Here is a 14,144-nt window from a genome sequence, read left to right as displayed (position 1 = left end):
CAGAAAAAGTAAACAACTTGATAGGGTTATAGGTCCTAATCACAACCAGCACCTAATGCTACCTAATCTATATATGCTAAAAACAGTATGTAAACAATGGAAGGTCATAAAGTTCGCATTTAAGGGTAAAAAAAAAACAAACAGTCTGACATCTATATGAGCATCAAAACATGCCAGGTAAAGGTAAAACCATAGTGTCCATTGAACCACATTGCATTTCATAATCCTTTCTAACATTTAAAGTTGCTAATGTTCAAAATATGCCTGATAGCCTTCCAAAAAGAAGGAAAAAATAAATAAACTCATATATTCAAATTTGAAAGTCCAATCGATTCCTCAACAATTGTTTCTGCATCAGTAGTGTTCTCAGGAACCATGTCAGTACAATAATCACATGATACAATAGGAGGGGTCAAGTGCAAGCAGTGGTCGATTCTCTTCTCCAACCAAGCCAGTCTCCTCTCAAAGCTCAACACCCCAATGTGCATACACCGAGTTTCGACTTGGGCAACTCTAGAGCAAGCACGAAGCAGTATGTAGTAGTCAGCATGTGCAACGTAAGTGTAGGCACCTTCATCCTGCTTCCTCACATAGTGAAGGTAATCAAATCTTTTGAGATTCACCCTTGGTGGAATATAACAGAACCTCTTCTCCTCCATGTCTAATTTCATTCTATTAATGGCTTCATCTTTGAGAGTCTCAGCTAATTCTTGGTCATTCACTTCTGAGTTCTGACTATTCTGTGAGCTATCACCAAAATGAGCACCATTTTGGCTCCTCTTATGGTCATCTGCGAGAGAAGTTTCGTCATCGGAGGATGGCGTCCTAAGCTTCTTTTCTCTAGATGGACTACTACTAGTGCATTCTTCATTATACCTTGGTCTTTTCTGGTCATCAGTTCTACCACTATGCAATCCTTGCCCCACTGCTGTATCAGAATCCTGAAACCAACAAAATGTGTTATATGATATTAATATGTTGTACTGCTACTAGGTACGCGTCCTATATATATACGTAATATCATATGTTGTTAATATTGAAGAAAAGAATATCTGAACCTCCTCACCATCTTCAGTTTCCCTTCAAAATTACAAACACATGAAAACTTTCCATTTAGTTTCTCTAAGGAAATTATATATCTCTTCCAGATGGGCGATTCCATCAAAGCTAGTTGCACAGTTTGCAGCATCTTTGCAAATTCAGCCTCCTTAATTGTGCTGAACAGAGACATTTATTCTGTTTTACTTTTACTATGCTAATTTTTTTTGGTACCGAAGCTCTTTTATAAAGAAATTTTAACAGAATGTAAATTAAAAGCATGCATAAAGAATTATTTTAAGCTGACTAAACCAAAAATTTATCCAATGTATCGGAGCCTATATTTCGATAAGAAAATATCAAAACTCCAAGCAAGCTACATATTACCTTTCCACTTTGATAGAAGTTCCATAAAGATTCAATTAACTTTTCCTCCTTGGGATCCTTACGCGATGGTTCTGATCTAGCAAAGACTGTATCCTTGCAGAACTGGAGATATGTTGGCAAGTCCTTGCAATATTCTGTCAAGACAAGTGAATTTAAAACTTCATGATTAAGTAGAGGAAGATAGAAAGTATATGTACTATTGATATATAAAACATCACAAAAATCTGCCACAAATTGCATCATCATTTTCAACAATAAACCACTCCAACATATTTACCATAGTCATCAGCAATTTCATTATGTCTTGCTTCAAGGTTGGCCAAAAGTTCTGCAGTATCCAACTTAGAGTTATGCGCACGAGATAAGTTTCTAAGAAAGTTTGTATCTGAATCATCTTTACTGTGAGGCAGAGCTTCTGAATCCTTATCAGCATCATCCTTCGTTTCGCAACTGGATCTGGGGTCCTCATCTCCACAATTGTTAGATGTGGAAGATGAAGCATGTCGACTGCACAAACTTCTTTCCCATTCTCCAAAACCATGAATATTATAAAGAATTCTCACAGCTACAATCAGTATTGACATCACACAAACACGAGTTGGAAGCCTCAACTCGTTTGTAGATAACCATAACTCTGGAGACATTGACCACTCATATATGAGGCACGCATGAGGGAGAATCTTTTCGACCGGAAGAGATAACTTATTTAGAAAGCGGGAAGCGATAGCATAGAAATTGACTGGAGGTAAGTCCAAGCCTATGGACCCAGCAACAGATACTGCTAGTGATTCTAGCTTCTGCACTGGAACTGATTCAGAAGGCCTAAACATCAAGCTTGAACTTATTGGGCAGGCATGTGAAGGCTGTCCAAACTGTTTCAGATCATTTTCAATTTCAAGAAAAGCAGCAAAATATGGGAGCTTTCCTTCTAGGGACCATTTTACCATGTCGGTTGCCAGTACTGCTTCCCTGGCAAGATGACAAGCCAAAAAAGAAACAGCTAGAGTATAAGATATAGTGGTATAATCTTCTTCAAGGACCTAAACCATGCCTTCACTGCTTGAGGGTCATACTTTGCACGATGTTGTGCATGGCTTCTAGAAGGCATCTTCAAATTTTCAGGTGGTTCTCCTGAAATTAAAAGTCAATAATAAAAAAATATGACAGTAATTATACAAAGGGAACTCTGCCTCAAGGATGAATGAGATCTAAATTTATCTAAGTTTAAACAAAAAAATAAAGCAGACTAAGAACTCTTATCATATTAGCACTGACATTGAGCTTTAAAAAGAGAATTAACTGATTGTTTTCATTCTTGGCCAATCAGAATTAACTGATCCTAAAATTCATATTTGGGCACAACAATTAAGCTCTTTTTAAGTGCACTAGTATTACTCAAAGAATCAAGCTCCAAAACAAGAAAAATGAAGTCAAGTAACATAATTAGCTTAGTTCTTGAAGAAAACCTTGTTGGCGGATCTCAGTCTCATTGGAGTCAAAGATCTGGTCAGCACAATCATCATTGAAAACCTGAGTCCCAGCCAAGAAGCGGAGCCAAATGGTCCCAGCCAAACCACATATCAAGGGATTTACCTTTAACTCCGTGACCAAAGCCTCACATTGGAGCTCAATCATCCGTTGCAATCCCATCACATACCTAAGCCTAATCCATCCGTAATAGTCCTCATTCTTTCTCCCATCAAATGAAAAATCCTCGAGCCCTATGGGATCCTGATCTTCAGTTTTGGCTTGGCTTTGACTAAACAGCTGATAATGAGGTGACAAGTCGTCTAAGGGTTCAGAGAGGGGCTCTGGTTTGACAACAGAGCTGTTAATGCGACGGGTGTGACGAGCAGAGTAGAGGCCTCCAAATGGGTTGCCAGTCTGGTCGAGGAAGTCCTCATCCGCCACGCCGGTGTCCATGAAGTCCTCGGCTTGTGAGTTGCACTGGGTGCAATAGAAGAAGCCATCATCGCCATCTTCCAGCCCCACATTGCCGCAATTCTGGCAACGCCATGTATCTGGGTTCCCCATTGCTGGTGGAGATGATTTTTTGATAGTGGGACTGTTTAGCTGATTGCAGAAAAGAGTTGATGCTACGGGCGGAGGCAATAACAGACCTTATCTTGAATTTGGGGAAAAAAAAATTAATATATGTATCGGTATTAATTAAGCAAACAAGGACTAAAGTTAAATTTTCAATAACCTGAATTATGGGGAATTTTGGAGAGGTTAGAAAAGAGCACAATCGCCAATACTGATCTTTTGTCTGTCCTACAAAAATAGAGAACTTCATAGAACCATAATGCTGGCAACTACATAGCTATAAGAATCAGCATACATCACACAGTGTGCATAAGAAATGAAGCTTAGAAACATACTAAGTAGCTGCCGTGCGATGCTGCGGGTTTGGTTTTTTTTTTTTTCCCTTAATTTTGAAAGTGACAGAAAATCTAGCAACAAAACATGACTAAAGCGTTGATACTGGTTCTAGATTAGCAACTAAAAAGGCAATTTTACATATCATGCATCCTGGACTTGAAAGTGGTAGAAAAAATAGCAATGTTTCTAACTTGCCCTCAACAGAAGGTAGGGACCAGGATTTGAACTTTGCAGTATATAACACATGGATCACCATACAAAAAGAAAAGAAAAGGGGGTACTTCATTGGAATACACTGACTGAGTATACATATCCTTATTGATGCTTGCTATTGCTGATTTTGAAACGGCAAAATTTCCAGCATAATGGAGAAAACCTTACCAGTATGCAAGGCTTTCCCTCCACATATTACATATCAATAGTCCTATTCAGGGGCGGATCCAGGATTACAAGCTCGGTGGGGCTTGAACTTCTTAACAAAGGAAAAGAAAAAAAAAATTAGTAGAGAATCTCGACGGTGAATGATGCAATATGAGTAGAAAACAGCTTGAAGGAATGAATCCAAGGAAAAATTAAACATCTTAAAAGAGCTTGAAACTCCAATGCTTTTCAGTTTTGTTTCACTTTTGATCAGCCCAGAATACAATGCAGTGTTCCAATCACCTTAATACATCATCTCCATATATATGAGTACCATATTTGTATACCAAAGTGAGTCAGTTATGAGGTTTCAAACTATACTATAATATTGATTTGTAAAGTTTACACCTTTCTTGGATCAACGAATTCGATTAAGGATCAAACAATATTGGTCAAAGAATGTTATATGTTTACCAAATCACGGTAAGAAAGCAATGCAATCAACAAATTGTTTCATTCTAAAAATAAGCTTTAAAGCTCACTGTAAAAAATAACTAACAGTTAAAGGTTTCATGTCTAATCTCTGACTAATTAGTACATATGAGGTTTTTTTTTTTTTTTTTTTCATTTGGCTGCCTACAATTCAATGGGATGGAAAGGCTAAGTTTCAGAAGCAGCAGCACTCAAGCCAAACTCATGGGCACTTTAGTATCAATATCAGGTGCATTGGTAGTGGTTCTCTTTAAGGGTCCAACTATTCTATCCACTACAGCAGGAAAAAATTGGGTAAAAGGTGGCCTATTACTCACTGTTGGGTTCCTTATGTTCTCGATCTGGTCTATCCTTCAAGTGCTTTCAACCTGCCCATTTCTTAAACTCAAGTATACATATGCAGAAAATACCAGTGTTGAATTTTTCAAGCATGTTGGAGACACATATCATGAAGACGATGTCATCATGTGCACCATGTTGTTCTCAGTAAAGACTAATGTATTTACATGTATTTGTACCGGACTGGTATATTGAAATTGAATAAGAAAGCTGTTATCGGCCTAGAAATTTTCTGTGCAAATTCTCATTTATTTACTCATACTGCGTTTACGCTTATCTGCCATTTAGTTTTTCATGGTATCATCGTAGCACTAATCTACTAATTTCCACCACTTGGTTAAAGTATTTAAGAAATACTGCAAACAGAAGCAGCAAATAGTTTAGAATGTCTCGATCTTCCATGGCACACAGTAAGCAAGTGTACTCATGAATTGAAATACATTTACTATATTTTCAATGAACAATGATAGATAGAGTGCTATGACAGAACAATGAAGAAATACACAGAAATTTATTTGAACAGGATACCTTGTTATGATAACTTTTAAAAACGATCATAACAATAGTAGTTAACCTCAGCTATGGATAATGGAAAAACCAAAATCACTTGGCTGGTCAAGTAATCCTTTAAAAAAAAAAAAAATAGGGACATATTGTAAAGTTATCCTACCCTACCCATTCAAGCCATAAAACACAGAAGCCAAAATCTTAAAAAGATGAAAACTTATATCAGCATATATAAACAACCACAAAAAGATATGTTAACAAATAACTGCACATAGGAAAGATTACACATGAGCAAAATAGAGAAGTGATCAGTTCCTTTAGTATATTAGCACTATCATCAATGTTTCCCCAAAAGCACAGAAAGTATAGAACAGAATCTCTAAACACACCTTTTGTCTGGATTATCCAAAGCCATACACAAAGTAAAGTAAAAACTACTCCCCTAAGTCTGGTCAATTTCATGTTTCCAGTCACCTTCTCAGTTACTTTTAAATATCGAACAATCAAGTCTGCATCAAGGACTGTTTGGACAGCATGTCCGCACAGGAAACACAATAAAGAAATTCAAAGTTGCATTTTTCTTTTTCTTTTTTATATATTACCAGAACAATCGTAAAATACCAAAAATGTGACAATGCAGAGGCTTTGACACCAACATGGAATATCAATAGAAACAAATTATTACATAATGTCATCCTATAATCTTCAAGTTTACACTTTTTCCACACCCACACTGACTTAACAGCTATTAGCAGGAGGAACAAAACTAAAAAATTCATAACTTTTGAAACAATAGCATCAGTTTCATAAATTGAGCCTAGAAATTACCTTCACCCGTAGATTTTTGGCTTCTGCAGCTCCACCGTTTTCCCCAACCAACCGCCCAGAACCTCTATCTGCAATCAATCAATCAATCAATCAAATACAAATTCCTCAGAAGAAGCAAACTTTCGAATCAAATAGTGGACACCCTAATCGAACCAATCAACCCCCACTCTCTGTCAATTCAATTCAGCTCAGAAATCGAAGAAACCGATCAAATTAAACATACCCAGAACAGAAGTTCAGAGTGATCAGAATTTTCAGAAAAGCCCAAGAAGGATCCAAAGTTTTTCGAAGGCTACCTTGTCTGCTCGGCTCTCTCTGAAACAGGTTTTGATTGGAAATAGCAGAAGAAAAGATGGGCAGTGAGTACTGGGATGATGGGACGACGCTGGCAGTTGTGTTATCGGATTAAAGGTTCAAACTTTGGAACTCTCTCTAGCTTGAAATTATCGGATTCAATTGGATTGACTCGGCGACGACTGTAAAAATGATCTATCTAACCGATTTCTTTTATCTCTCTCGATCGCTCTTGAGTCTTGACAATTGACGGTTCCATTTAGTATATAATAAATGGAAACTTGAACAGGTTTAGCAGTTCCTGCACAGAGGAGGATGACTAAAAGAAATCAATATTCAGGCATCTCCACTCAGATGTATTAGCCTAATTCAGCAAACCCACAAATTCATTAGACTGCAAATTAGATACAGCTAAATATCTATATAGTACGTAGTAGCTCCTCTCTTCAATCAAAATTTTCATTTTGGTATAGGAGGTCTCTTCAGTTTAATCAGTAACACAGCGAAGAAAATTTGCCATCAAACGATGGACTTCGATATCATCCCAAATTCCAAGCAATGATGTCAGAATTGGTATTTGAATTGAATTAAATGAATGACTAGCTAGAAAACTACACGCACAAATTCAGCAAACCCAAGAACTGGGATTTATCAGAATTAACAATTTCAATTTGGAGATGAATTGGGTTTTATTAGAATACCAATCCTAGATTCGGTGGAGTGACTGGAGTGAATAACCCAGCAAGGCAGCAACTGATCAAGCCGAAGAACTGAAGAAGAAGAAGATAAAGGGGAAGAAGAAGACGGAGAGGGAGAGAGAGATACCTGGAGGCTGGACTCAGAGACGGAGAGGAGGAGAAGAAGTGTGCAGGCTGTGCTGGGTTGTGTTATGAAATTAAGTGTTCGTTCCCAGGTTTGAGTAGGACTTCTACTGATACTGACAGGTTTAATATGCACCGTTTCATTTAAATCATGTACTAAACGCATCGTTTTACTGGGTTACCTCGTTGAGGAATATGTTAGGTAGATTGAGCCGTAGATGTGCGACACGTGTTTGTTATCTGCTATATATACACTGTAAGCTTGAGAAGAAGGTCATGAATGAAAATCTGCATTTCTATTTTCTTAGTTTTCTCTAGAATTTTTCTCGGCTTCATTTCGCTACTATGTTATACCATGGCTACGATCCCGGGGATCGTAACAACTTGTATCAGAGCCCGCAACTGGGCCTTTCTCCGGCGGGTTACGGCGGTGGGATCTCCGGCGGGTATTACAGCGCTCTTTATCATCCTTACGGTAGCTCTACATGTGCGTTTACCCAATTCTCATTGCAACCAAACCCTTACCCACCATTGCAACTCAACCCTTCCGCAACCATCATCAGTGGCCACCTGTTCCCTCATCAATTTCCATGTGCTGCTCAGCAGCCTCTCACCACCACTCCTCGCGACCCATACATCCCTACTTACCATTCACCTCATTCTGACCTAAATCCCTGGATATACCCACCGATTTCACAACGTCATTCATATGACCTGTCAGTTACCAGTGTTCATTCTCCATTCATCTTCACCAAAATCATGACCAAACCACCTATTTACCATTCTGCTCCTTCAATTCCAACCTTTCAGTCACCCTTAGTCCCACTTTTGTGCCTCAACTCCCAATTACAGATCCCAAACCTCTTTCTCTGAATCACAAGTCGTTTCGGCGTTCCAGACATAGAGTCTCCATGGCGGTGAAAGCGAGAGTTGCCAAAAAGACCCGAAAACCATATATGCTCCATGGTTGGGTAAGTACTCGAGGTCCAAGATGTACCACAAGCACAGTCTCTTCCCACGTCACAACTCCAAGGTGGCAGTTGAGATTATGGAGGAGCTTGGTCAGCTAGGTGTGGGTCGAAAAACTCTTATCAATACATCGGAACCACCGGCGGTGCAGTTCGGAACTCTACCGACTGCTGGAAACACTTCGTCGTTTTCATTTCTGGTAACGGAACCCACATACCACTCCGCTCCTATACAAGCTTCAGCTGCTTCATCTCTTCCTCCATCAATTGACTTGCAAGAATCGATTGGGTCTCAGCTTACCGGGGTTCATCTCAAACAGGCTAAAAGGTGGACAGAAACATGTGAAATTGAAACAGACAAGGAAGCCTGTGACCATCATCCATTGGAAAAAAAGTGTGATGACAGTGGAGGATTGAAAACCTTGAATAGTCAATTTGAGGTAATTGTTTCTCCATTTGATAATTGTCACCTGTTGAGAGCAGTATCTACTTTGCTATTGCAGAAGAAGGACAATTGCAATCATCTTTCACAGGATGTCTTGGATCATAATAGTGCATTCAATATAGTTGGCTATAATAATTTTTTGAATTTTGAGTGTGGACCGATAAATTCGGCTTATTGGCATATGAGTTTACCTCTGCTGCTTGGCTTGAGAAAATTCAAAGGAATGCAGACATGGGTTTATTTGGAAATTGGGAGGCAATACAAACCTATATGATTGTTAAAACTTTAGCAAATGCATTTTGGGATATCAAGTTAAACATGCACTTCTTGAAGTCTAAGGAGCAAGATAAGCAGTGTTTCAGAGATGTAGTTTTTGGTCTAAAATTGTCAATGTCATCTGTGACTTCAGATTTGTTGGCATTCGAATCATGTATGAGTGGGAACATGTCTATGGAAAAAGCAATGATGGCAATTTCTCATTCAACCACTGTCCTAAAAGTTGTCATTGCAACTGATTGTCGGCAGCTTACCAATTTTGTTGCCCAGATCAATAATGACCAATTTTGCTCGGATCCTTCATTGATGGTTGCCGCTGTGCAGTTTTTTTGTACTCTTACATGTAAGAATGAGCCTATATGTGTTTTGAGTTACAATGAGAAGACAATTGTTACTGTTCCTCAAGTATTCATGCAAATGTCAGAGGCAGATGGGTTATTCCACTATTCAAGGGTGCCAGGTACATTTGTGCATGACTACTTGAGAAAGTTTACTGATAAATTATCAATGCTTGGATCACAGACTCAGTGCTGGTTCAGACCAATGATAGGGACTCCGTCAATTTGCTTCTTAAGCATATTGTTACTGCAATTGTGAAAAATGGTCATAATGCAGAATTTTCTATCACTCAACTTTCTTTGGTGGAATCTGCAAAGCAAAGTAAGGTTTTGAAACATCTATCCAATCTTGAAGCTATTCTGCATGTCCCAGCTAAATCTGGTAATAGCTTGAAATTTACATTTTCACTGATAACTGCCTTGATTGAATTATGCATTATGGATATGTTGAGCTAAATATGAGATGGCTTACCAAGATTTCAGTGACTAGTATTAGAAATGGGTGCTTGGATCTGCACCATGATCAGGGAGATGTTGCTCATTGTAGAATTGTCAATGCTACTCATGTCAGCGTAGAAGCTTACTTTCAATTGCCAGACAAGAAAATAGTTACTGACAAATTGGACTGCAAGCCTTTTATGGTTTGTAAAGACCTTAATTTGGATGACAAAGTATTTATATTTGATCTCCTGCAGAGGACAGTTCTTGATGAGTTTCAAACCCTTTTCATCAATTATGTTGTTTGGTATAATGACATGGAAAGTATTGCCTTACTCAACAAACATGCCATAATCATTGCTAGCAAAAGGCTTGTGCATCATTGCACTCTTCATGAGACAGTACGTGTAAAGTATGGTGGTTGGGATGACATTGATGTTTTCATTTATTCAACCATGAATCATATTAAATATTGTCTACCTAATGATGATAGTGGAATAATCAGAACGCTTGAAGTTACTGTCTACATTACGAAAGTTTTTGCAAATATTATCCTTTGCTTGGATCGGGATGGAAAAAATATGACCATAGTTATTAATGCCACAGAATACATCTTCGAGTTATTCCTTTGGAAGAAGAAATATGACAATGTCATGAACATGATAAGAAACTCACAGCTCTGTTGGCAGACGATGACAGCTTATATGCAACAGAATGGGTTCCCCAAAGTTGCTCTCCATTTTGTGAAAGATGACATATGTCGATTCAATCTGGCATTAGAGAGTGGAAATATTCAAATTCTGTTGAATCTACTACAGCAATTGATGAACAAGATAACTGGTATAGGTTGGGTGTGGAGGCTCTTCGACAAGGCAATGCTGGTATTGTAACTACTTTGAATGCCTTTTGTTGAATGATAATACTCTTTGCTTACCTCTTGAGAATAAATTGGAGAAAGTGAGTTTGCTTCTTACTGATAAGTTGGAGAAAATGGACAAAATTGTGAAAATGATGTTTGATAACAAATATCTGATTGCTATAACTGAACAGCCACTTTGTGCATACCATGTGAACTCTGAGGAATTTTATCAGCAGCTGAAACTCCCTTGTCATGCTGTGTCCATCGTTTCTGGTGCTTTAAATGATGCGGTCAACAAATTTATTACACAAAATTTTGCATTCACTGTGTGTAGTGTGTAGTCTTTGATGGTACAAACAGTGTGTGCAGCTTCTTTGTCAAGTGTGTTGGGTGTCTGTGCCAAAGGATATGGCGTGTTTGATGTTAAGGAGCATAATGATGGGTTTGGTGATAAGGAAAATGTTATCAAACAAGCTGTTTTCAATGAGAATTTGAACATTTTCCAGTCAAGTCATTTAAGTGGAGACACTGTTGTCTGTTCTGATATGCATGATTTGGAGGCTAGCCTTGGATTGGATGTCAGCAGCATCTCATTTCATCAATGGGGTATCACATTTTTTATCTTCTACTTCGAAGATGGTTATGAAGTTCCAAAATTATGGTTTGAGATCTTGGCTATCTACTTGGTTACAATGAAACTTGTTATCTGTGTTACTAATGTTGCAGAATCTGATATAGCTGAACCTAGAGAGAATCCTCATGTAAAAGAAGTGATGAGTCCTGCTTTTGAGTTGCAATCTAGACTAGTAAAAATGTCAGCACAAGTTCAACTACTCTTGGCATCAAACGGTCCTGATCTGAAAGGTACAAGGGAAAGCCTTGTTTTGATCTCTGAAAAGCAAGGATGGAAGCAATTATTGTCAAGACATAGCATTAATTACTTGAAGGTTGTGGCATCTGTGGTGATACTGTGTCGGTTACTTGGCATTTGATTAAGGGTGTTAAAGAGGACTTGAAAACTGAGATCATAGCTGCATTGTTCAAAGATGTAGAGGGTTTAAGTATGACACCAACTACAACAGAGTCTTCATATTTCTATGGGAAGACAACAGTATTGATGACCACTTTTGAGGATAAGCTAGCTTACAAGTGGTTGTTTGAGCTCCAATTTTCCAGAATGCTATTTCTCATATGCAGGTTGATTGATTGGAAAAGGTGTCAAGCATATCCTTGTAAACACGGGAATCTGAAAACAAATAGAATACAGACATGTATACAAAAAATAATAATTTTATTAAGAATTTAAGTGCGGGTTACAATCTTTGGTAATCCTCTGATTCTATCTCTGACGATGAATTTCACTCAAGGGTTTGACGCTTGATCTTGAGTCGTACGATGGTCACGAGAGTTGACACATGACGAACGTTTTGGCTTGAGGTTGGTGAGGAACTGGCTATTTGGCAGCTTGATGGTTCTTCACGAGCTTGGGAGGCTTCAAAAATTTTGAGATTGTTTTCTTCTCTTTTTTGGCTGAAGTCCTTCTCTTGATTTGAGATGGGGTATTTGTAGTGTCGGCGTCTCTCTCAATTTGGAATGTCTTGATGACATGTAATTGATTGCATTTTCCTTAATAACATAATCAAATCAATCAGCCTTAATTAACTGATTTAATCACGACCATTAAGGAATTAGCCAATCAATTTGATGGCTGATTTTAATTGTATTTCATTAATAGCATAATCAAATCAATCAGCTTTAATTAATTGATTTAATCACGACTATTAAGAAATTTAGCCAATTAATTTGATTTTCATCTTGATTATCAATTTAAATAAATTGACATCTAATCAGCAGACGAAATTTAATACTTGATTTGACTCGGAATCAATTGATTTAATTTGATTGATCCGCTTTAATATCAATTGATTTAGCCGGAACAAATTCATTTATTGCCGTCGGGCTTTCATGTGTCGCCAAGTGTCTTTCTCTGAGTCTGCGTGATTTTGCTTACTCACAAGCCACGTGCACATTTTGTAGGACCCACATGCCGACTATGTTTGTTCGGTCATAATTTCAAGTGTTGACTGAATTATTTAATGAATTTTATTTTCATTAAATTTTTTGTGTCTACAAATGCCCCCACTTCGAGGTGCGCCGTAAACATGTCGTCACGTGTTGGAGGTGTGACTTGAAGTATGAATTTGATTTTTTTTTTCATAGCTTGATGCGGCGCTTTGCTTCACCGTAGTCAACTTCTAGAACTCCAAAGTTGTAGAGATTCCCTTGGAATCTTGATTTAAAATTGTAGAGAGTCTCCTGAAATCTTGATTTAATTTAGAGATTCTCTTGCAATCAAGATTTAATTTTGCAAATATGGCAAAGACTCCAAATGGGTAGGTGACAAAACTCATAATATAGGAGTGTATTTGTTAAATATTTATGGAATGGATCCTTGATTTATTTATTTTTTTTCGAATGAGATATTTGTTCACAAAATTTCAGCTATCATAAATTGGTGCCATATATAGCAGGAAATTTTGATTCCCTCCATATTTTCCTAGTCTCAACTAGGAAATTCCTTGCGTAAGTAACTCTAGCCTTTCAATATAAATAAAGGCCCTCCTCAAACTCATCCTTCAACATTCAGTATCGGTGTTGGCAAGACTCAATTGACTATAGCTCTTAAATTTGCAGCCCAGTCGTGCCGTGTGCTTGGCGTTGCAAGGTGATTTGTTGTTTACTCAATTCTTTATTATCAATCAAGGTGGTCACTTATTCTCTCTTTCTCCATCTTCTGACAGGAGCTTGATTTCTTTAATTTGGGAATTTCACGTGTCGTTGGTGCAATAAGGGAGAATGTGGTATGTCTCTCTCTCTCTCTCTATCTTCTTTTGATTTCTTTTATCATGGATTTTCTTTTTCTTTCACAATCTGCCTTGATCTTCATTTAATCTGCCTTGACCTTCTGACATGATATGGACCCATAGCATGATTCTTTTTCTTGAGCTTGCTTCCCTTTGAGAAATCACTTTCCTTACCCATGTCAGATATATATATATATATATATATATATATATATATATATATATATATATATATATATATATATATATTATTAAGAGAATAGAGTTTGTTAGCCAAAATCAAAAAAATCGACGGAAATGACCCTAGAAGATTAAAAAACTTTGAGAATTAATTAAATCACGAGGACAATTATGACATTTACAAAATATATTTTTATTAAAAAAATAAACAAAAAAAAAGCCACAATCCACTTTTCTCTCCCATGATCTTATGTCTGCAATAACCATTTTCTTTATTATTTTCTGCAAAAAAAATAAAATAAAATAAAAAATACTTGCACATGCAGAG

The 14,144-nt window shown here is 37.5% G+C and overlaps 1 pseudogene; it reads right to left on the bottom strand.

The window, feature by feature from the left end:
- Window positions 1-178: 178 nt before the first annotated feature.
- On the bottom strand, window positions 179-7,559 carry LOC133742020 (TATA box-binding protein-associated factor RNA polymerase I subunit B-like; annotated as a pseudogene).
- Window positions 7,560-14,144: the final 6,585 nt, after the last annotated feature.

Source organism: Rosa rugosa, chromosome 4 (assembly GCF_958449725.1).
Source record: "Rosa rugosa chromosome 4, drRosRugo1.1, whole genome shotgun sequence".
NCBI lineage: Eukaryota > Viridiplantae > Streptophyta > Magnoliopsida > Rosales > Rosaceae > Rosa > Rosa rugosa.
The sequence above is the reverse complement of the archived record's forward strand: the minus strand, read 5'-3'. Positions and strand labels throughout refer to the sequence as shown.